The following is a 22,241-nucleotide window of genomic DNA, read 5'->3' as shown; positions in this document are numbered from 1 at the left end:
TTGAGTACTTTCTCCACCACTGGTTGTGCCCGACACATCAGATAATACCCTAACGCAAGTTCTCAATCTGCAACACATTCAGGTGTTATTGAGTACCCTACAAAGGTACACAAAACCCTACTTGGTTTAGTATGGACTGATAATTATTATAATTATCACACCCCCAGCATTTATTTGCCCAGGGTGAGGAGACTAATAAAAAGGTATTTGCACCGCCACTTGCAATTTAAAATGTATTTTATTTCAGCCAACATTGCAACTGTCCAGTATATACTGTATATACACACTCTCTATTGTTACCAAAATATTATATGTCTGCGGCACTTCACCAAGTATTTACAGGTTATAAGTGGGTTGTAATTTATTTAGTTTTGTTACACAAATGCAAAAACATGATGTGATTGTCTTCTATTGTACATTGTTTGATTATACATTGTTTTGCATTTGTATCTAATGATCACGTTTGACAAATCCATATCTGGCATTTGATGCTGTAATCATCATGTGCTGAGGCTGTAGTTGAACTGCATTCCACAGAAGTTTGCTTGTACAGTAGTTGTTGTGATGTATTCTCAACAGTTTGTAAATTAATCGTAATGCCTGTTTGCTATGAAAGTAGCTTGATTTTCAGATTGTGAACTTATAGCTGCACTTCAGCTGCATCTGTCATATCATCCATGTCAGGCAGAAACGTATTTTTTATTTTTAAGTTTTGAAAAGCTGCAGAGTAAATAAACTCCTCCTGAGTCTTGATCCCCAGGCTTTGAGAATCCTCATCCGCTTTCCAGTCCACATTGTGACATTTTAGAAAAAGGGTAAAAATGCATTCGGAAATGTTCAAAATCAGTGAAAATAGCTGATCTGATCCGCAAGATTTTTACAAAACACTGTTGTACAAAGTATAAAATAGGGCATTATTTATGAATAAAATAAAAAGCCGATTTATAAGGATCATGTCATGGTCTTGCCATTTGGGTCCTAATTGCTGCTACTCACTCGTAACAGATAAAAGATATTTGCCTGACAGCAATGATGCTGGTCTACCAGATGTAGGTCAGAAGTGCAGCATAACAACACATTTGCACAACAGGCTAGATCACTGATCAGGGACCTGATAGCATGTTTGGCTGTCTCTCACTCTCTTGTTGTTCTCTTTTTTTTTCTCAGTTGAAAATCATTATCTTTTGTGGGCGAGGCGGTCGTACAACTAAATAATGTAATTACCGGTGGGTTTAATGTGCCAGAAACACTTTAATTCACAGCCTTATAGCAGTTTGTTACCAACAAACTGAACTGTGGAGAGCCCAATTTGTAAAGGTCCATATTCCTGAATTCCAAACCATTCAAGTGAAGACAATTGCATTTCTAATCATTTGTACTTTGAAATAAATATCTCTCTTTGCAGTTGAAAAGTTTGAAATGCAATGAAGTAAATAATATGAATGTAAAAGAAGTTAAAGCCACTATTTCACTTTTTTGTGTATAAAATAATATTTTGGTGGAGGGTCTAATTTCATGTATTTATGATGACATCTGTTGTCTACGGCCTGAATCCGTGAACTCTATAAAAGCTCGTTGGGAGGTGGACTTGGGGGAGGAAATAACGGAAGAGGTTTGGGATGCAATTCTGCGGCGTGTACATGGGTCCTCTATTTGCGCGAGACATGCTCTCATTCAATATAAGCTATTACACCGTATCTATTACACTAAGGCCCGGTTGTCAAGGATTTATGATACTGTTATCTCCTGATTGAGATAGATGTCAACGATCTCCAGTAGACCTCATTCATATGTTCTGGCTTTGCCCCTCTATGCACAAATATTAGACAGAGGTCTTTCATTCTATATCAGGGATAGGGGTAAGCAGGGTGGAGCCCACTCCTTTGGGTGCACTGTTTGGGGTTTTCCCCTCACTGCCCTCGCTTTCTGAACTAGACAGGAGGGATTTCTGAAATATGTGATTGTTAGAGGCATTTGGGGGTAAAAGTTGGGAACAAGGCCATTTAACATAATTCAAGGGTGCTGAATCAGAAAAACACTGTTCCCAAGCAAAATTCTTAGTGCTTAACCTCCTAATTTGCATATCAAAATGGCTGCCGATTTTGAAGTATTTCTTAAACAACTCTATAACAGCAAGCAAATCTGACAAATAAAGTGTATATATTTATGTTCTGAGGGTCATACAATGTGTGGAAGATATTTGTAATGTAATAAATGTAAATAAATGTAAATAATGTAAATAAATATGCAAATTAGAGGCCACCATTACATAAAATGATGTACCGTAGTACTCAAACGGTGCAAAAGGTGCATCCCCCTTATTTTGTTTCTAATTATCTGTATTTTTGCCATCCTTAGGACATCTAAAATATATACTTTTTCCCCATGCTAAATGTTTAGTTTTTGACCTTCTAATCTGCATATCTGAATGGCTGCCAAATTGGCAAATTCGCACCTTTATCTTCAATAACTCTGTGGCCAGGCAAGCAAAATTGACAATGAAGTGTCTATATACAGTTTCTACAATGTGAGTAAAGAATTTGTAAGTAATATAATAATATAATATAATAATCAGCCTACTCCGAAATATGCAAAATAGCGGCCCCCATAACAGATAACGGTTTAGTACTCTAAAGATACTGTATTGGCCATTGTTGAACGAAAGTCTAGACACTAGACCACATTCATACAAGGAGGTGGATCATCACTCCGTTGCTGACATGCACACATGGCTGTGCATCGTAACCCAGATTTCCGGCATTTGCAACGACATGTTGTGCATTGCTTATGGCATGCACATGAAATCATTTCTATAGGCTACACTAGCATGGATCAGGTTGGACTAGGCTAGAGTAGGTTGTACAAGGTTGTACCAGACTCTAATACTCTCTATTAGGCTTTACTAGTCCCTTGTCAGCCCTGTAGATACTCAGACCATAGGGACTAACCACTGTGTACACAGGCCATAGCTTGTGTGTGCACGAGCAATAGTTTTGCATGAACCTTTGTAGACCATAGTACAGATCTGCCTTGTACAGCCTAATATAGCCTAGTACAGCCTAGCAAAGCCTACTAGAGATTAAAAAAATCACACCCTGTGTGAAGGTAGCGGCGCCTTTGATACATTTTGTCATCGATATGTGTTTATAATGTGTTTATAGCCAAGTGTCACGTGAAGCTTGACCAATCACTTTGTTGACGCACCTGACCAATCAGAACGTTGACGCACACGGACAAAGTCAGGTATAGAGCGGCTAGCGCCGCTAAAAAGCCTATTAGAGACCAGTAGAGTCTAGTACAGTACAGCCTAGTACATCCAAGACTAGTCCAGCCTTTTGGGAGAACAGACTAGGGGAGGGTGGTATAGGCTATACTAGCATGGAACAGGCTGGACTAGGCTAGGCTAGGTTGTACTAGGCTGTACTAGACTCTAATAGGCTCTATTAGGCTGTACTAGGCTCTTGTCCGCCCTGTAGATCCTCAACCCATAGGGACTAACCACTGTGTACACGGGCAATAGCTTGTGTTTGCACAAGCAATAGTTTTACATGAACCTTTGTAGACCATAGTACAGATCTGCCTTGTACAGCCTAATATAGCCTTGTACAGACCAGCACAGCCTACAAGAGCTTAAAACAGCCTATTATAGACCAGTAGGGTCTAGTATAGTACAACCTAGTACACCCATGACTAGTCCAGCCTTTTGGGAGAACAGAATAGGGGAGGGGGTACAAGGCTATGCTAGGACTGATAAGGCTGGACTAGGATAGATTAGGCTGTACTAGGCTGTACTAGACTATAATAGGCTCTATTAGGCTGTGCTAGGCTCTTGTCAGTCCTGTAGATACTCAGACCATTGGGACTAACCACTGTGTACACGGGCAATAGCTTGTGTTTGCACAAGCAATAGTTTTACATGAACCTTTGTAGACCATAGTACAGATCTGCCTTGTACAGCCTAATATAGCCTTGTACAGACCAGCACAGCCTACTGGAATTTAAAACAGTCTATTAGAGACCAGTAGAGTCTACAACAGTAAAGCCTAGTACACCCAGGTCTAGCCTAGTCCAGCCTTTTGATGGAACAGACTAGGGGACGGTGATATAGGCTATACTAGCATGGAACAGACTTAGTTAAGACTAGGTTGTACTAGGCTCAATTAGGTTGTACTAGGCTGTGCTAGTCCCTTGTCAGCCCTGTAGATACTCAGACCATTGGGATTAACCACCGTGTACACGGGCAATAGTTTGTGTGTGCACCACCAATAGTTTTGCATGAACATTTGTAGCAAGCCAAGTACAGCCTAGCAAAGCCTGCTAGAGCTGAAAACAGACTATTAGAGCCCAGCAGAGTCTAGTACAGTAAAGCCTAGTACACAGAGGTCTAGCCTAGTCCTAGGACTAGGCAGTAATAGGCTGGACTAGGCTGTACTAGGCAGGGCCCATCGGGGGTGGGGGGGGGGGGACAAAAGCCTGTATGGCAATCAACTGAAAAGTTAGGCTACATAGCTTAAACGATTTCAGCCTTTCCCTGTTGGCCGTCTAAGTGCATCTAGGAAGTTTCATAGGTTTTCGATGCTGGGAATTGGAGTTATGGCTGTTTAAAGCCCAGCCAATAGGAACACAGTATTAAGCGGGGCTTAATACATTTCAGCTAGTCCCTGTTGGCCGTCTAAGTGTACCTATAGCCATCCCCATCCCACTCTATATAGTTGTGTTGAAAGTAGTTTGTGTTCAGTTATCAGTACCAGTTCTGTGGCTCTAACTCATTCTGGGGGTGAGTTATACATGGGGGAAATGTATTTTTTGGTCATCAGGGGCCAAATGTACCAGGATTTTTACATGATCTAAATATGTATTTTAGATGTCTTAAGGATGGTAAAAATACAGATAAGTAGAAATAAAACTAGAAACAGTGCTCCTCGGAGCACAGGTCTCCGCTAGGTCAGGTAGGCTATTGTGGCCTCCTGGTGGCGCTATAATAGGCCAACGTGAAAAGGGTGCCATTTCTTCTTAGGCCTTGCACGACAATCGGACACTGACTGCATTCATGATTTGAGGCATTTTGTTAAAAACGTGTGTTTCGCTAAATTAGACCTGTTGGTGGCGCTACAACAGGCCAATGTTAAAAGGGTGGCATTTGTTCCTCAACATAGTGTGAATGTGCGTGCAAAGTTTGAGCGCAATTGGACGGTGCGTTCATGATTTGCAGAATTTTGTTCAAAACAAGCCAATAATGCAAACTTTAGATGTCAATCTTAGCCAATCAGTATGGAATATGAAAAATCAAACACATCCGTCGTGATCACATGACTATAGAGATCATGTGTACCGATTTACGTGAAACTTGGATAAAATTGGAAGGAGTAGTATAAAAAATGTGTTTTACACAAGTCGGCCTCCTGGTGGCGCTATAAAAGGCAGATGTGAAAAATGCAGGGCAAAGGTTTTTCCTTGACGTATAGGGAGTGTGCATACAAAGTTTTACACAGATCGGTGCAATTATAGGTAAAAACACGAATCGGCCTGTTATAGCGCCACCATGAGGCTGATTTGAAAATGTTCAAATGGTAGTTCTTCCTCGGCCTAATGGGAATGTGCGTGCAAAATTTCACGGAAATTGCATGCAGTGTTCATGATTTGAGGCATTTTGTTCAAAACGGTGCACTCCCGCAAACTTTGGAAGACATTTTTAGCCAATCAGGATGGAATATGAGAAATCTGAAATACCCGTTTCGTTTAATGACTATAGAGATACTGTGTACCGATTTGTGGGATTTTTGGACAAAATCTGTAGGAGTACCGTCAAAAAATGTGTTTTGCACAAATCGGCCTCCTGGTGGCGCTATAACAGGCCCCTGTGAAAAATTTGGGGCAGAGGTTCTGCTCTGGTATCCAGGGACTGTGTGTGCACAGTTTCGCTGCGAGCAAGCCAACGGTGCCGGAGATTAGCTGTACACAGACAGATCGAATGACGGACGGACGGACGGACGGACGGACACACGGACGGACGGACAGGGGGTAAAACATACTCTCTCGCCATGCCTTTCGGCCTGGCGGAGACAATAAAATAAGGGGGATGCGGATGGATCACTTTAAGTACGAAACCGTTTTCTGTAATAGTGGCCTCTAATTTGCATATTTATTTACATTATTTACATTTATTTACATATATTACATTATAAATACTTTCCACACATTGTCTGACCCTCAGAATATAAATATATACACTTTATTTGTCGGATTTGATTGCTTTGTTATAGAGTTATTTAAGAAATACTTCAAAATCGGCAGCCATTTTGATATGCAAATTAGGAGGTTAAGCACTAAGAATTTTGCTTGGGAACAGTGTTTTTCCTTATAGAAGGCCTTTTTTCTGAAATCCCACCGGTCTAAACTGGAAAAGGATGTTTTGGCTTTTGTCACATATTAGCTAGGAGACTCATTTAATTAATTGGAAATCACCTACATCCCCCTCTCACACTCATTGGATAAGAGACATCTTGCACTGTCTAAAATTAGAAGAGATAAGATTCTCATTGAGTGGCTTGGGAAAGTATGGGGTCCATTCTTTCAATTTGTCCAGAATTTGAATCCATCTCTGATTGGGGATACGTGAGGTCTGGTGGATCGTTGATATGATGGGCTTGCTGTGGCGGGGTGTTGTGCTGTATTGCAGATTTTATATGCGTCATGGATATGTACTGTTTGACTGATGATTTTTATTTTTTTGGTTCTGTCTGTGTTTAACTGTTTAATATATATATATATATATATATATATATATTATTTTTTTTGTACCTGTATTTCCTGTATGTTTTGGGGGTGATAATTCAATGTGTTTACAGATTTGTTGGTATTTGATGGATTGCACTGGAGGAAGCTTTTATGTGTCTGTTCATGTGCCGACTTTCTGATGCTGAATGCTTCTGTGGAAAATTCAATAAACAAAGTTTAAAAGAAAAATAATAATACTATTTTGATCCATCTACATGGCAGAGTATGTTAACCCATTAAGACCTGAGGCGATTCTACAAATGTCTTCTAAATCCTTATGTTGCGACAGTATATCAGTGGTTCTAAAACTTTTTAGAACCACTTCGGACCCCCGAAATCATATGTATTTGGCCGCTGACCCCCATCTCAAAGATATTTTGTTCCAGTGACCCCCAGAAGCAAAGATTTGAAAGATTTTTAAAAATGTTCCCTTCAAAAAAAAAAAGAAATATGATCAAAGATGCACATATTTCACATAAAAAAAAAAATAGCAGATCTATACTATACAAGCACATAGTGCGGCACAAAGTGGTACGCTATGAGCTTGTATATCTGCTATTTTTGCATATACAATATCATTATTGTGATGCTATATTAACTACTTTTGCTGGGGACCCCCTATTATAACTCTATGATCAAGACCCAAAGAGTGAGTGGGGCGCATGGGGAAGGAGTTTACTTCCTGAAGAACACTAAAGTTAGGGTAAGGTGTATTTCTTTTATTAAAATAAAGTGTTATGTTAAAAGGTTAAAGCTTTATATTCTGATAGTAATCGCCGCTAGTGTGTTTGTGCAGTAGTAACAGGGGTGTCTCCCCGTCTCTCCAGCTCTTTAATAAACAGAAAATACATTTTCAGCTGGGTGGCAAATTTCAGCCAATCAGGAAAGAGTACCCATTTAGCAGCTTAAACTTTTTAATAGTGTTCCAGTTCCAACTTGTTTTCTACTCACGTCTTTGTGCATCACCTACAATGTCACTTGTTTAATCTGTATCCTGTGTGAGTTCTCTCTCCTGCATTCTGTTTACTAAAGAGCAGGAGCGGGGAGACTCCTGTCAATGAACAAACACTATAGCAATGAGTACTGTCAGAATATCTCTCACACACACACACACACACACACACACACACACACACACACACACACACACACACACACACACACACACACACACACACACACACACACACACACACGTTGTCAGTGGTATAAAGTATCTAAGTACATTTACTTTTAGGAAAGTGTCACCATCACAGGTTTACAGGAGTAAAGAAGTGGCTGAAATGGCTTCTTGTGCAAGCTCCAGAGGGGGCAGAAAGAGGGAGAGAAAGGAGAAACCATAGGAAAGAAATGCGTAAAAAGAAAGAAAGAAAAAACGAATGTTCATTTGTATAGACCTAGCCTAAAAAGTAGTTGTTATTTACATAGGTTAGACAGAAGGTGCTTAAAGTAGCAGGTTATACATGAGGTTAGACGTAAGGTTTAAACTTAGCAGGTATGTACAAGTTAGACATAAGGTGCAAAGCAGGTGCAGTACATGAGGTACAGCACTAACGGTATGAAACTACAGTGTTATGTCTTAGCTTAGTGACATACTCCACATGAGGTTAACAAAAAAAAAAAAGAATTAATCGGTGAATGCACATAGGAAGGTAAAATCCACATGGTAAATCTACATACCGTAGGACAGGGGTCTTCAATAGGGGGTCCGGGACCCCTAGGGGGTTCTCAGAGTTAATACAGGGGGTCCGCCAAATATTTATGTGATATGATTTATTTTTTTTACCTTAACCACTTGAACCCTAGCATCCCTTCTCTGAGGAGAACTTTACCAAGATTAGCAGATCTACAAGCTCACAACGCCTCGCGCTGCGAGGCGTTGTGAGCTTGTAGATCGGCTATTTTTTGGCAAAGAGGTGTTTGGTGTAGAGGGACAAAAGAGCAGACCAAGTAAACAAAAAAAGTTAAATCTGAAACACAATTTTATACAATATAGAGGGGGTCCCTGCTTCACCTCTCTCTCAGCTAGGGGGTCATTGGCCTGAAAACGTTGAAGACCCCTGCCGTAGGAAAGTAGTCCAACAAATCCACACGATCACGGCAATCCAACGTACTGGAAAACAGCCGGTCAAAGGAAAGTGTGGCAGGCCTCCAGCCTGGTGACAGGTGATGTTCAGGCCTTGTTCACCAGCGATCTTAGCCGCGCGGGGTTGGGATCTTAGCATTTAGATTCCATAAAAAATGTTTTATTCATTTATTTAACAAAAATTTGCCATTTATTTTTAACCCATTTTCTCCCCAGTTTAGTCGTCATGCCAATTAATCCCTCCCCACACACATTTATGTTGTTGTCACTGCTGTTGTATCCTACTGACTCACATGCCACTGAGGAGCCCCCCTAAGGGAGGACTTAGAGGGCCTTCGTCCTACTCCTCCCGCCCAACACTCCCTCCTGACAGGTGCCGCACAAGCCCGTAGGAATACATGCCAAATGTGACAAATATCACTGTCTATCAGTGCGTGGTGGCATTTGCCTGCTCCTCTATTGAGAAATGTATATCCTGTGGTCTGGTTTGACAACTACCAGTTGACAAATGGTACTGCCTGAAGGTCAAAATAAAATATATCCCCTGAACAAGCAGGCAGGCTCTTTTAGCTCAGAGGTAAAAATGTCAGCACTTGACCCAGGTTCGAATCCAGGGGGAGGATGTGAAACGAACAGTATGTATAGATTTAATGTAAGAAAATGTCTTATCATTCTTTCAAATTCAGGTTAATTATCAGAATAAAACAACCCTACAAGAATAGGATAAAAATAACAATAAAAATATAAGATGAAAAAGATTAGGTGTACTAAGTTCAAAAGACTAAACACTTGAAACGTATCTTTGAGTCGGTAGCAAGAGGATAGAATTACATTTACAGCACATGCACACGCATTTGGCCTGATCCAAGGCAAACTATATTTTAAAGCACGTACACCAAACAGATAATATATAGTTAAATGATTTGTGATGCCGACAAGGATCGCACAGGTATTTCTTCACCTTCTCTATTACCCAATGAGAGCCCTGTATTTCTTCAGGCATAGATCCATGTGACTTGATTATGTTTTCATTGTTTGTGTTCTTCCTTGTTTGTCAGCCAAAAATACATGTTTGTCATATCTTTAAATGCGTCAGGCTCGGTTATGACATAATTTGATTGCTGTGTGCGGTTTTGATTCTTTGTTTGTTGTTTTGACACAATAGCTACTTTGTAGCTGGGGTAATTATTTTCTTTACACTACTTTTGTGAGCATATACCTGTTTTTTTGTTGTCTAGTATTCATGCCACTTGCTCCGATCTTGCACTTTGTAAATCAATCTGGATAACAGCATAGACGTAGAGTATACTAAATTGTATTTGTAATTATGAGCACTTGACTTTTGAGGTCCGATGACACACAGTGTGTGCTTACTGCTGCAATGCTTCATCTGTCATATCATCACTGTCAAGCAGAAACTCTCCATTTTCTACCCTATTTTATACTTGACAGTGGATTTTTACGGGGCCAGAGCTCAGCTTTGGACCTGTTTTATTATTGGCATTATTCTGTCACTTCTGCCACTTTTCACAGTTCTGGCTGAACCGTGCAGTCGCTTTTTACGAAACTCAGCCATATGGTAGATGGTCATGAAAAGCGATCAAGAAATAATTCTCACACTCATTCGTCAAAAGGTGGCGCTATAGCACTCAATTGAAAATGCCAACTTTGAACAGGTACAACTCATGCCCTGTTTGACCTACAGCCATGAAACTTGGATACACATATGCGTCTCCTCATGCTGAACAACTTTCACCCTCTGACTTTTGACCTCTGACCTTTAGATCGCCCACCATTTTGAATTATATGAAAAACAGTCATTGGCTCCTAACTTCTGAATTTTTTCACTTATGGAAAATCCGCTCCCATCATTTTGTCGGCAGAGGTCCAAAGTTCAAGTGTTAAACGTTTCGTGCAGATTGCTCAAAAATCCCATGTATCCATAGGTTTTAACTATTACAGTTTTATGACAATTATTCATCTGCCCCTAACACATACATGCAGACTCACATTTCTTTGACACTTTGCAGAAATGTAGATGGTCATTCCAAATATCACTGAAACCAATCTTACTCCAATTGGCCAAATGGGGGCGCTATAGCATTTTTTTGAAAATGCAAACTTTAAACAGGCATAAGTCATGCCTCGTTTGGCCGAAAGTCGTGAAACTTGCTTACACTTGTGCCTTGACTCATGAGGAACACATGTATCGCTTTGACCAGTATGCTCCGCCCTTAGATTGTCCGCAATTTTGAGCAGTTTGAAAAATACTTGTTTTTGCCAGTTCTGGCTTAACCGTGCATACGCTTTTTACGAAACTCGGCCATATGGTAGATGCTCATGAAAAACTACCAAGAAATAATTCTCACACTCATTCGTCAAAGGGTGGCGCTATAGCACTCAATTGAAAGTGCCAACTTTGAACAGGTACAACTCATACCCTGTTTGACCAAACTTCGATACACACATGCGTCTCTTCATGCCCGACAACAGGCCCGGGGCCAGGATGAAACGACTGAGGGTTTTAGGGTTAGGGTAGGGTAAGGTTAGGTTAGGCTTATGTTATTTGTTATTTTTTATCAAAACAAATATTATAAAATAATACATTTTTTATATGGTAAAACTGAACAGTAGGTTTATTATCCTGTTATGCGATATTATGTGTTGATTGATTTAACAACAATTCACAATAGCTGAATAAATAATAAATAACAACACTTACATCCGTTAAATAGCATTTATTTAACTTTAAGAATTCAAACAATCTGCAAACTAAAGTAAGTAATCAATCAATCACAAACCTGAGTGTCTGACTCTGAACTGCAGGACACAATATTTTATAAACCAACATAAATCATTCAACATTATACTGCCCTGCCAAGGCAAAGTGCAGTAACTACGAAAAAAAAAAATCACTGAAAAATGGGTTTAAAAGTGATTCAACTGGTCAGCCAAATGAGATATCGGCATATAAGTGATATTACACTAATTGTACATCTGTTCTTGAGGTAATTGTTTATCCCCCAAAATCACAAAGGCTAATTTGACCTTTGGGATACACAAATAAGTTGGTGTGTCCAAAAACGTAGTTACTGCCCTTTGGCTTGGCAGGGCAGTATACAATCCTGTGCTGTGTTCATTTGGCTAAAGCCAGGCAAAACAAAAACATTTAGAATAGATCACTATTGTCTCTTATGGGTAATGATTCACGCAGCAACGCGAGCGCACTCTCGCTCTCTCTCTCTTTCTCTCGCTCTCTCTCCCGTCTCCCATCTCGCTCGTTGACCAAGCCTTCACCAAGTTCACCATTCTGTTGATTGCCAGTAACTAAGCAAGCACGGTGACTCGCTCGGTGAGTGAAGTGAACCACTTTAGAAAAACAAAATGTTTCGAAAGATAAACTGAAGACAAGTAGCAAGCAGCCAACACTGAAAGCGGTGTGCCTGTATCCAGCGGTGTCAACAAGCGACTGACTGGAGTGGGTGCTGCCCCACGGCCAGTGTTGCCATGTCAGCTTATTATAAGTGACTTTGGGCTTTCTTTTTCTGTAAAGTTGCTTGTAAAAATTGGTGTTTGCGTTTTTTTGGGCTTGTTTCTAAACTTTAGAAGTTCACTTTAGAATCTAAAGTGTAGATTTGTTCTTATTTAGGCTTGCTTCCAAATGTTTGAATAATTATTGGTTCTGAAATATTTTCATGAAAATGTTTTGTGTGGTGCCACAGAGAGCATTTGTGTTCCCAAAAACACAAATATTCCACATTTTATTGCAAGAGTTTTTGAAATTAGCAGATCCACAACACGTCGCGTTGTGAGCTTGATGCATAGGTTTAAAGTGCTCATGTGGCCTACTTTGCTTCTTTTGGGCTTGTTTTCCTAGGCTTCTTTCTCTCGCAATATCTGGCAACACTGCCCATGTAAAATCAGCCTCAGGGCAGAGGTTTATTTGAATGCAATGATACATGATGGAATATGATTAAGGATTACTTTGATTATGGTAAACTCACATTTCATATCACACATGACATAAATGTAACTTTCACAAGCCCCCCCCCCCCCCCCCCCCCAAATTTGTTATAAATATATATATATATATATATATGTATATATATATATATATATATATATATATATATATATATATATATATGTATATGTATATATATATATATATATATATATATATATATATATATATATATATATATATATATATATATATATATACATATATATATATTATTTTATTTTTTTGGGGGGGCAGTCAGGGCATTTCGGGGGGCATTGCCCCCCCTTGCCTATGCCTAGATCCGGCCCTGAAAAGGACCCCAACGGAAACAAGTCTGCAAGGACTTTTTTGGCCGGACCTTTTAGACAAAAGCATTATAAATGTAACTGTGTTGCTTTACATTCTTTTGCCTAATACAAATTTCAATCAATCAATCAATCAATCAATCAATCAATGACGAGATAAAATGCTATTACATGTGTAGTACTTCTGCTTTGTCACAAGATGGGGCGCTTTCCTTACATTCCGTGTGGTCATTGCCTCAATGAAACGTAGTAGCCTACTATTCAACTAGTCTAGTAGTCTACATTTCATTTTACACAATAGTAACTATTGTTGTGTATGTATGCACAACAAAATATGTTGGGAAAACAGCATAGGCCCCATCTGTTTTCTTTTCTTCTTCTATTGTACAAAATGTGATGTTTAAGTCACCCTTTTTTTTTTTTTTTTTTACCTGCCAATAAAATAGGGCCAATGTGTATTGTATGCCTAGCCATTTTGCCTAGTCACTGTACTTTCCACATTCAATGCTTTTCAATGGATCAGGGTTCACGGTCTGAATAACCTCAAGTCATTAGGAACAAAGCATGCATACTGTATGTATGTCTAGCCTCGGAAACCCATGCCTTTTAGTTCTGCTGTGGCATCCAGGTAGTGTGTGTGCACAGTTTCACGGCGAGCAAACGGTGCAGGAGATTAGCTGTACACACACAGACAGAATGACGGACGGACGGACAGACGGGCGGAAAAACATACTCTCGCTATTTTTGTCTCCGCCAGGCCGAAACAAAAATAGCAGAATATTTTCAAATCACATCTATATTTCTCTTTGTACTACATTTTTAAGGTCTATTCTTTTTTTACCGACAACATCAACCTGCTCATCTACCTTGACATTGGCACAGGCAGGCACTGTCAGCTGGTAAATGTCACGGAGCTAGCAACCTCTCTTGGGCAGGCAGCCATACTGTAGCACCCAGCTTGGGTACCATGTATTCAGTGGTCAGGGCTGTACTAGTTCCTTCAAGGGCAAGGGCAAGGTGGCACCACTCAAAAAGCTCCAGAAGAACACCAAATTTCAAAAGGCTTTCAGGTTGGTGTATGATCATCCTAACAATATTTAATCATGATGATGATGATGATAAGAGAGAAGAGGTTGAGATGGATGAAATAGTGAAATTGTGTTTTGATTATTTAAGAAAGTTATATTATGCCTAAATATAAGCCAGCATTTGATATTTGTGTGTTTTCACCAATAAAGAATGGTTGTACCATGTCAGTGACCTTTCCATTAGATTCCTGGTGTAAACATTCTATGAATAAGTGAGTTTATTTGTCTTTGTACGTTGTCTGGTTCAGATATGAAAACGCCACTCCTGTGGACATCGATTTAAGATGGTCACCAAATGAACCCCATGTGACATTGGTTGACCTCGGCAACAAGAAGAAATCTTAACTAGACACCATAAGGGTCCTAAAAAACATGGGGTAAAGTAGAATACACCTTAAGTATTTAATACAAGGATTAATATAGATGTGATTTGAACATTTTCTGTTAGTTTCTTGCAGTTTCTGTCCTGAAATAGACTCAAGACCTGCTTGAATCTTAATAATAACCACTTTAATGAATTCCTTGGGTCAAAATGATGTAGAAATGTGTTAATTTGTCTCTGTATGTTTACTTCAAGAGTTATGGTATTTTCTATTGTCTCCATTGTATGGTTCGGATTGGGAATAGGTGTAACAAAGGGTTAAAAGTAGGCTGACAAGAGAAAGAAAGAGGAAAAAGGGGCAGGGGGTTACTGTAGTACTCTTAGTTTTAGGCTACTGTTGCATTCCATGTATTTCGATGACCCATATACTAAAGTTTCTTTTACAATCCTATTCTTATATCTGACCCTGAAAAATTGCCGAAAATAGCTCACAACGCTTGTAGATCGGCTATTTTCAACTAACCAACTTGGTTTAGGCTCTAAACCAAATCTCTTAGTTGAAATCTTGACCATCAGGTCAAAATGTGTGTCAGAACCTGTCTAGGTGAGACATGACCTTTGACACGATCTAAATGTCTCAATAGAAGAGCATGGAGACGAAATACAACAATTCAAAGTTATATTATAAGTATTAACATACTCTACCTCCATACATACAGATTGGTCAATATTACATTGTATTCATTAAAAAAAGTTACATAGTGAGGCTTTAAATCAATCTCATAACTCAAAGGTATGGACTAACTAAAGTAAAGTAGGCTAACGCTTGACATGACAGTTTGGCTCTTAGATGTGACAAAGCACAAATCTGGCAAAAAAAATAAAGAAAATGCACAGTAAATCAAATTTTGATCATTTCTTCTCTTCTTTATTTATTCATTGTGTCTCATTGCAAACAAAATATCTAGCACTTAAACCAATACCATTTCTATAAAAACAAGCAGGGAGGCAGCCAAAGCCATCAACTGATGCATGAATGCTAGAATGATGATTCATGCCCCTTCCTCCATTCCAAGCATTCCTTAAACCTAAATTTCCTTCGACATTGCACTTTTGTATATTTGCACATTTGTATTTGGTATCAACTCCCATTTCCCTGTACAACTGTGTTTTATTGTTCTGGTGTTGCCGTTGATGTTGTCGTTTCATATTAAGTTTTTATTAGATAATCTTGACATTGAAACATGTTTAGTTGTTACAGCTGCCAGAGAGTGAACATGTGGCAGTGTCCAAGGGCCCTCAAACATGTCATATTGTACATTACATTTTTTTATAGATGTATTTGTTTTGTATTAATGTTTTTACTTTACAGTCTTCCCCCACTTGCAGCAAACGCAGTTTCACCAGGAACTGCACCCTTCTAGTTGTTTGTGTTCTTCCTTGTTTGTCTGCCAAAAATACATGTTTGTCATATCTTTAAATGCATCAGGCGGCTATGGCATAATTTGTTTGCCGTTTGATGTTTTGATTATCAGTGTTTACCTCTAGCTATTTTGTACATAAAGAAACTCTTCCTGAGTCTTGAGCCCCGAGCTTTAAGAATCCTCAGCCGCTTTCCAATCCGCATTGTCACAACATTTTAGAAAAAAAATAAAACAAATTGTGAAAATGGCTGATCTACGTGTGTGGATGGGCTATTTTCGCAACTTTTATTTACAAAACACTTGTGTGTTAGGTATAAAATAGGGCATTATTTATAAAAAAAATAAAAAAAAACCAATATATAAGTATACCGTCATGGTTTTGTCATTTGGGTCCTGCTCGCTACTCACTCGTGACAGATAAAAAACTAATTCACAGCCTTATCATTTCATCTTTATTTATTCCACTTACGGTTTTACATGATTACATTCATTATAATTTTTTCCTTTACGTATTCCACAAATGAAAAGGAGCAGGAAGAAGATTAATCTTATTATATACCTACCCCTATCTTCAATTAAAAATCAACCAATAATAGATGATCTTTCCAATGGCTACCAATCAGTACATCACTAAAACAGTATAGCATACAAGTTATACCGTGATTCATCAAATAAAAAATAAAAAAATAAAGGAAAAATAAGGAAGAATTAACTGTCCAATTCATAATTTCTCTCATTTTAAACACGTTTTTAAACTGAAACATCGTTGTACAACTCTTCCACTCCTTCCTTTGAGAATTCCATAACTTTATACCTGTAACAGAATGTTAATGTTGTCCGATCAAACTGATGTTTAAAATCTAATCTTCTTATGTGGTCCTCATCCTCTGAACTAAACTGAAATAACTGTTCTGGTAACACTCTTTGTACTTTGTACACAAATAATGCTTGTAATTCAACTAAATCCAAACATTTCAATACATCTAAACATAAAAAGTCTGTTATGTGTGCTCTAAAACCCTCTTTGTAAATAATTCTTCCAGGGGGAAGATGTGAAAAGTATAGTACATAGTATAGCTTTGACGTAGGAAAATGTCATATTTATTCTTTCAAATTCAGGTTACATTTTAATTATCAGAGTAAAAAAAGAATAGAACAGAATAAAAACCACAATAATATATGTATATACATAAAAGATTGTATTAAGTTCAAGAGACTAAACACTAAACAGACTAAAACTAACTCAAATCTTTGAGTCAGTAGCAAAATGATAGAATTGAACATGCACACACATTTGGCCTGATCCAAGGCTAACTATATTTTAAAGCACGTACACCAGGTGAACAATTACAAGATAGATATACTATATAAAATGAAATGATTTGTGATGCCGACATGGTTAGCACTGGTGTTTCTTCATTTAGTTCTATTGATATAATCCATAACAACAACATAGGTAAGTAATACAAAAAAAGTGATGACATTATACATGATGGCCAATTATTTTTACCAGGTTGCTCGAAGAGTAACCAGGTCTACAAAGAGACTAAAACTTCAAACCAATGGGGAGACTTCCCCATACTCTGAACGACGGCCGTCCTCTCATGCTATGGGATCATAACCCCCCCAACCTCCCCTGTCTCTCTTTTCCCCCTCTCTCAATCACGCAGCTGGGGCTTAACACCGCTATAGAGTTACATTAACACCACTATAACGGAAGAGGAGGCAATTTCAGTAATCAAGTCTGGTGATATGTGATGACACCGTAAATTAGTGTCTCTTCAGCAGTGTGGGATAATGTGGGCAATGTTGCGGGGGTGAAAAAAAAATGCTGTTTACGTGATCAGGTTGACATGGGAATGGAACGAGAGGGTGGGATATAGGATGACACCAAGGTTACGGACTTGGGTGGAGGGAGTGACAAAAAAGGCTATTTTCGCTAAAAAGCAATACGTTTACATCCCTGCAGACAGAGCAGCATGCAAGTGCGGGGAGCTTGAGCATACTGCCAACCACATAATCACAACCCCCCTGAATAGACCACCTTCAGAGATGACACTAAGATTGGATATCTGATGATGGTACACGAAATAAGACAGAGAGGTTTGTGCCTCAACGCCATTAACTGTCAGTGGTAGGTGTTCTTGTATGAATTATCTGGTGACGTTTGAGAGTACTGCTCATGCTAAACCCTCTCCCACATTGGGCACAGTGGTAGGGCTTCTCTCCTGTATGAATTCTCTGGTGATATTTGAGACTATTTATTTGGCTAAAATCTTTCCCACACTGGTCACAGTGGTAGGGCTTCTCTCCTGTATGATTTCTTTGATGATATATGAGTTGAATCTTTGAGCGGAACGTTTTCCCACACTGGTCACAGTGGTAGGGCTTCTCTGATGTATGAATTCTCTGGTGAACTTTGAGATTACTTCTCTGGTTGAACCCTTTCCCACACTTGTCACAGTGGTAAAGCAACTCTCCTGTATGAATTCTCTGATGACTTTTGAGATTACCGTTCGTCCTAAACCCTTTCCCACACTGTTCACAGTGATAGGGCTTCTCTCCTGTATGAATTTTCTGGTGACGTTTGAGACTAACCTGTCGGCTGAACCTTGTCCCACACTTTTCACAGTGATATGGTTTCTCTCCTGTATGAATTCTCTGGTGAAGTATGAGACCACCGCTTATGCGGAACCCTTTTCCACACTGGTCGCAGTGGTAGGGCTTCTCCCCTGTATGAATTCTCTGGTGATCTTTGAGATCAGTGCTGTTGTTGAAACCTTTCCCACACTGGTCACAGTGGTGGGACTTATTTCTTGTATGAATTCTCTGGTGACGATTGAGACGACAGCGGGTACTGAAGTCTTTACCACACTGGTCACAGTGGTACGGTTTCTCTCCTGTATGAATTCTCTGATGAAGTTTGAGACTTTTACTAAGGCTGAACCGTTTCCCACACTGGTCACAACTATAGGGCTTCTCTCCTGTATGAATGCTCTGGTGTCCTTTTAGATCAGCCCTGTCTCTGAATCTTTTCCCACACTGGTCACAGTGGTAGGGCTTCTCTCCTGTATGAATTCTCTGGTGACGTTTGAGATAAGTGCTGTTGTTGAATCCTTTCCCACACTGGGGACAGTGGTGGGACTTCTTTCCTGTATGAATTCTCTGGTGAAATTTGAGATAACCGCTGTTATTGAAACGTTTACCACACTGGTCACAGTGGTAGGGCTTCTCTCCTGTATGAATTCTCTGGTGACGTTTGAGAAGACTGCTCAGGCCAAACCCTTTCCCACACTGGTAACAATTGTAGGGCTTCTCTCCTGTATGTGTTCTCTGGTGATATTTGAGATAGCAGCTCTGGCTGAACCCTTTCCCACAGTGATCACAGTGGTAGGGCTTCTCTCCTGTATGAGTTTTCTGGTGTATTTTGAGTCTCTTGTTTCTGAGGTTTTTGCCACCCTGGTTACAGTGGGTATGTTTCTTCACTGGTAGTTGGGCAGGAAAGACATCTGGGATGGAGAATGAGGGGAGATAAAACAACACCCATGAAATGTTTTGAAATAACATGCAAGCTGTGTTGCGTTAAAAACTGATATTCTGAATTTGAAAAGTATCACATTACTTCTATCTTTAAAATGTATCTAAGCCTCCTAGAGTCATTTTCATGCACCATTTAACAAGTCAATACAGCATATTTGTTATATAGAACGCAATAGATACATTCGGCAAAAGATAGGAACGGCCACAAAACATCACTTCCATTTTGCTCTGTGGGAGAAAACACTGGATCTGCTATCGTTGACTAAAAATACTGATTAGTTGCTGTGTGTTTTCTGCCACCAAATAAGCAGATACATCCACTGGTAAAAAGTTGTGAGCTTCCAAGGACTTGTAGTTCTTGAGTTTGCACTGTTTTGTGTATATCCCTACTTGCATGAGTAACCAGTCCCTCGAGAAAAACGGACACAAATCCTTTGTTGTGTGGGCAAGAAAATAACGATTTGAATATGCAGGCGATTTAAGTACATGTATGCTGTGACATTTTGGGAATTTGGTAAAATTGCAGAAACTTGTGAAAAATGGGGTAACTGGCGAAAGTTGTGAAAAAAAACGTTTTGATGAAAAAAGGTGATTCTCCCAATTACTAGGCTACTATCGTAGTATACTACACCGAAAAAGAGCCATTTCTAATGACTTCCTACAAGCAAGCATGCCAGAGAAACAAGCATACTACAGTAGGCTCACAGAGCTTGTAGATCGCTACTTTGACCTCATGCCATCTGGTCGGAGATACAGAACCTTAAAGTGGAAAAAGGTTCATTTTAGCAGGAGTTTTGTCCCCTCAGCCATCGCGGCATTAAACCAACTGCCCCGTCCATAGGAGGGTTTTCCGTGTACAGTGGGGACCTCATGTCTTGTCTTGTGATATGTTGTTTTTGTTGTCATGTTGTTATGTTGTTTTTGTTGTGAACAGACCTTGTGAAGACAATTTTCCCCTTGGGGACAATAAACATTATTATTCTTTTCAAAAGGTTTTTATACATTTGAAAACTTGAAATGGGACATTCTGCATAATGAGTACTTTTACTTTTGATACGAGTCCATTTTATACTTTTGCACTTGTACTCATAGGCACGGCAGCCAATTCTGCACATTAAACATTATGTACTCACAATAGATGTCCCTCCAACGTCCAAACATCTCCTAAATTCATCATTTCTAGTTGAAAACATGCTATTTTCTGTCTCATTATTTTCGCTTTTTTCATAGATTTTACCTGGCACCCCCCCCCCCCCCCCCTCTCTCTCTCTCTCTCTCTCTCTCTCTCTCTCTCTCTCTCTCTCTCTCTCTCTCTCTCTCTCTCTCTCTCTCTCTCTGATCAGATGTGCAGCAGTGCACACACACACACACACACACACACACACACACACACACACACACACACACACACACACACACACACACACACACACACACACACACACACACAGGGGGGGGGGGGGGGGGACAACTGTCCCCTTTATCCCTGCCTGTCAGCGGGCCTGCACTATGGGCAATTATTTTTGTATTTACTATGCACTGAATGAGATAAACAAGAAATACATTTGCAGGTCGATTGCTAATTTCAACCTATCAGGAGAGAGCACTCATTTATCAGCTTCAATTTTAGTGTTCCAGTTCCAATTCTTTCTGCTCATTTATTTGTGTCATCACTTACAATTCCACTTGTTAATCCTGTGTCCCATACGAGTTCTCTTTCCTGATTGGATAATCATAAAATTGATATCCCAAACTGAAAATGTATTTTCAGTTTACTAAAGAGCTGGACAGACGCATAGACGCATATCCCTGTTAGTGAACACAAATGTGATGATGATTACTATCACAATATAGAACTATTCATAGTATTTGAACACTTATTTTAACAAATAAATGTCACTTTTTATGGCTTGACATTAACTTTTTGGGGCACGTGTCCTTCGGACAAGTACATTTCCCATTCAATTGTCCGGGCACAAAAGAGAGAGACACGGCAGAGCTCAGCGGTGTCAGATTTCACTTTTCACACACACACACACACACACACACACACACACACACACACACACACACACACACACACACACACGCACAGACGCACAGACACACACACACACACACACACACACACACACACACACACACACACACACACACACACACACAAACACTTTCTTTATATTGGTAGCCACCCTGTAAATGACATTTAAATGTCAGCCTTGTTTTTTTCTTCTCTTTGTCCTTTTTTGTCTCTCTTTTCCATTACTACAATTATAATCTTCAATGGATACATCCACATACTGCCATGCAATACATATGATTTATAATTATTTTATTTTTGTCTTCTACTTATCAGTTATTATAGATGATTGTATTATAGATTATATTATTATAGATGATTTGTTTTGTAAAGCGACTTTGGGTACAAATAAAAGCGATATGTAAGTCTGATGTATTATCATTATTATTATTATTATTATTATTATTATTATTATTATTATTTGTTTGGTTATTTATATTGTTTATTATGATTATTATTATTTACATTTTTATTTTATTTTCTTCTCATCCTTTCTTATTATTTATGATGATATTGGGCTGATGATAATAGTCTCTGCTAATTGAGGTCTCGTCCTCAAAAAAAGGGGGGAAAGAGTGCATTGGGAACTGTATGTTCAACACTGAAGCTATTG

The sequence above is a fragment of the Gymnoscopelus microlampas genome (genome assembly GCF_963454915.1).
Source record: "Gymnoscopelus microlampas genome assembly, chromosome: 20".
NCBI lineage: Eukaryota > Metazoa > Chordata > Actinopteri > Myctophiformes > Myctophidae > Gymnoscopelus > Gymnoscopelus microlampas.
Note: the sequence above shows the minus strand (reverse complement) of the source record.